Raw genomic sequence first — 2,984 nt, 5'->3', positions numbered from 1 at the left:
ACCTCCGTTTCAACAACCAATTAGCTTTTTAATCTTTCACCTTGACTTTTTTTTCCCTCTTTTTCTGCATAGATTCCATACATTTGTGGTTTGTAGTGTCAACTGAGTATTAAAATACACTGTTTGTTTGTGTTTAGTTGCTAAGGCAATGGCAAGCCACTCCAGTACTCTTGCCTAGAAAATTCCATGGATGGAGGAGCCTGGTAGGCTGCAGTCCATGGGGTCGCTATGAGTCAGATATGACTGAGCGACTTCACTTTCACTTTTCACTTTCACACATTGGAGAAGGAAATGGCAACCCACTCCAGTGTTCTTGCCTGGAGAATCCCAGGGACGGGGGAGCCTGGTGGGCTTCCGTCTATGGGGTCACACAGAGTCGGACACGACTGAAGTGACTTAGCAGCAGCAGCAGCAGTGTCCAACTCCTTTGTCCATGGACTGTAGCCCCCCAGGCTCCTCTGTCTCTTGGATTTCCCAGGCAAGAATACTGGAGTGGGCTTCCATTTCTTCCTCCAGGGGATCTTCCCACACCAGGGATCGTACCTGTGCCTCCTGAATTGTCACGTGGATTCTTTACCACTGAACCACCAGGGAAGCACTACACTAAGTGTTAATTCTGAATAATTAAAATACTTCTGCTACATCATTAAAATTTTGGTAGCCTGATTATACCTTGGGTTTGGGAGCCTTTGGTGGGGACTGGATGTTTTGTTTCCCCTTCTCGCCATAAAGATTTCTGCTAGCCAAAACAAAAATCAAGCATGGTAATTATAAGAGATTTTGCCTGTATCACACCTTGCCCACTCCTTAACTAGGAAGGCTAATTTGGGTGGAGACAAATTGAAAACATTTGATCCTTCAATTTCCTTGGGAAAAAGAGATTAGCTGGAGTTTCTTCACTGTGAAGACAGTCACTACCACAATTTCCTGGGCTACAGCATTTTACCCTTGGGGACAGACACCTGGTACACCAAGGAAAAGGCATACTCTCTACCTCACTGTGTCCTAGTGAGCCCTTGGCACGGTCAAGCAAAGGGAAGAAAACGTTGTCCTATATTATCAGACAGTGTGCTTTTTTTTTTTTCTCAAGGCAGTACTCTTATGCAAGTATTTTATTTTTTCTTGAAGTATAGCTGATTTACAATATTATATTAGTTTCATGTGTACAACGCAGTATTCAATATTTTTATAGATTATACTCCACTAAAGTTGTTTCAAAGTAAGGACTGTATTTCCTGGTGCTATACAGTATTTCCTTGATGCTTATGTATTTTATACATAGTAGTTTGTGTCTCTTAATCCCTTCTCTCCCACCCTTATCTCCCCTCCCCTCTCCCCACTGGTAACTCTTAAACCTAGAGAGTATTAGGCTCTCTACGTGAAATAAGTCAAAGACAAATACTGTATGATATCTTATACGTGGAATCTAAAAAATAGAGCAAACAAATGCATATAACAAAACAGATTAGACTCACAGATATGAACCAAGTATTTAGTTTCATTTGACTAGTGATGAAACATATTTAAAAGGTTTGAGAGGTTTCCTCAAAGTCACAATTAGTGAGCAGCCAAGTCAGCATTGCAAGCAAAAATGTGTCTTGTTCCGACATGTGTGGAACTGTCTCATTTGCAACTGATTAGGAAGGGATTTAAGAAATCCACAGTCCATATTTGTGCCCTAAGGCAGATCATAAGCTGGTTTTCTCCCATTCTTTCTGGAGTCCTTGCTTTACTCTGGAAATCTGTGTATTCAGGTATAGATCTTTCTTTCAAAACTGCTCTAAAGCTATTTTGAGTTCTTTACATTTTCTCTTCTATAGTCGTGGGTTTCAGAGATCTAGCAAAATGCTTAGTATTTCCCTGGTGGCTCAGATGGTAAAGCGTCTGCCTATAAAGCAGGAGACCCAGGTTCAATCCCTGGGTTGGGAAGATCCCCTGGAGAAGGAAATGGCAACCCACTCCAGGATTCTTGCCTGGAAAATCCCATGGAGGGCGGAGTCTGGTAGGCTACAGTCCATGGGGTCCCAAACAGTTGGACACGACTGAGCGACTTCACTTTCTTTCTTTCTTAAGTTGCTTTCAACAAATCTTTTTATTTTTTCTTACTCTATCTTCCATCTGCTCTGCTACAGGTGCTCTTTATTGTTCAGAAAATCTTTTTATAAGTTTAAAATGAGGCAGACCATCCTCCAATGGACTCCTGCCATTTAACTTACAAACATTGAGGGGTCTTTCATCACAGAACTTAATGACTGAAATAATAATAGCCAGGTGCTCTCCTAAGATCTTTACATATTGGGTTGACCAAAACATAAGATGTTATGGAAAAAAACCCAAAAGAACTTTTGGCCAACACAATGCTTAATTTATTTAATTCTAAGTACAACCTGATGAACCAGGTACTATTTATCATTTCCATTCAACAAAACAGAAAATGAGGCAAAATGCTAACCAAGGTCATACCACTAGTAATTGATAGAACTAGGATTTTAAGGAAGGAACAAACATTACTCACCTTTTCCTCCAGCTGAGTTCAAGTATTTGTAGATGCCTACCTTGCTCAAACTTGTAGTTTTCCTAAGGATAAAAGAGGCTTAGCTGTCATACCGGAGAAGGCAATGGCAAGCCACTCCAGTACTCTTGCCTAGAAAATCCCATGGATGGAGGAACTTGGTAGGCTGCAGTCCATGGGGTCGCTAAGGGTCAGACACGACTGAGCGACTTAACTTTCACTTTTCACTTTCACACATTGGAGAAGGAAATGGCAACCCACTCCAGTGTTCTTGTCTGGAGAATCCCAGGGAAGGGGGAGCCTGGTGGGCTTCCATCTATGGGGTCACACAGAGTCGGACACGACTGAAGTGACTTAGCAGTAGCAGCAGCTATCATACATTGGAATAGCAGGAAGGTAACAACTTTACACATCTCTTCTGAAATGGAAATGGGGAGTACTCTTACCATTTGCCATCAGATTTTGAAAAGTT

At 41.6% G+C, this 2,984-nt stretch overlaps 1 non-coding gene across 1 annotated transcript; it reads left to right on the top strand.

The window, feature by feature from the left end:
* The first annotated feature begins 1,857 nt into the window (after window positions 1–1,857).
* Window positions 1,858–1,929, top strand: TRNAY-AUA (transfer RNA tyrosine (anticodon AUA)). The gene has a single exon. It is a non-coding gene; the product is annotated as a tRNA-Tyr (tRNA).
* Window positions 1,930–2,984: the final 1,055 nt, after the last annotated feature.

This window comes from Moschus berezovskii, chromosome 10 (genome assembly GCF_049115385.1).
Source record: "Moschus berezovskii isolate FMDL1 chromosome 10, NW_MosBer_1.0, whole genome shotgun sequence".
Classification (NCBI taxonomy): Eukaryota; Metazoa; Chordata; class Mammalia; order Artiodactyla; family Moschidae; genus Moschus; species Moschus berezovskii.
Note: the sequence above shows the minus strand (reverse complement) of the source record. Positions and strands in the feature narration are given on the sequence as shown.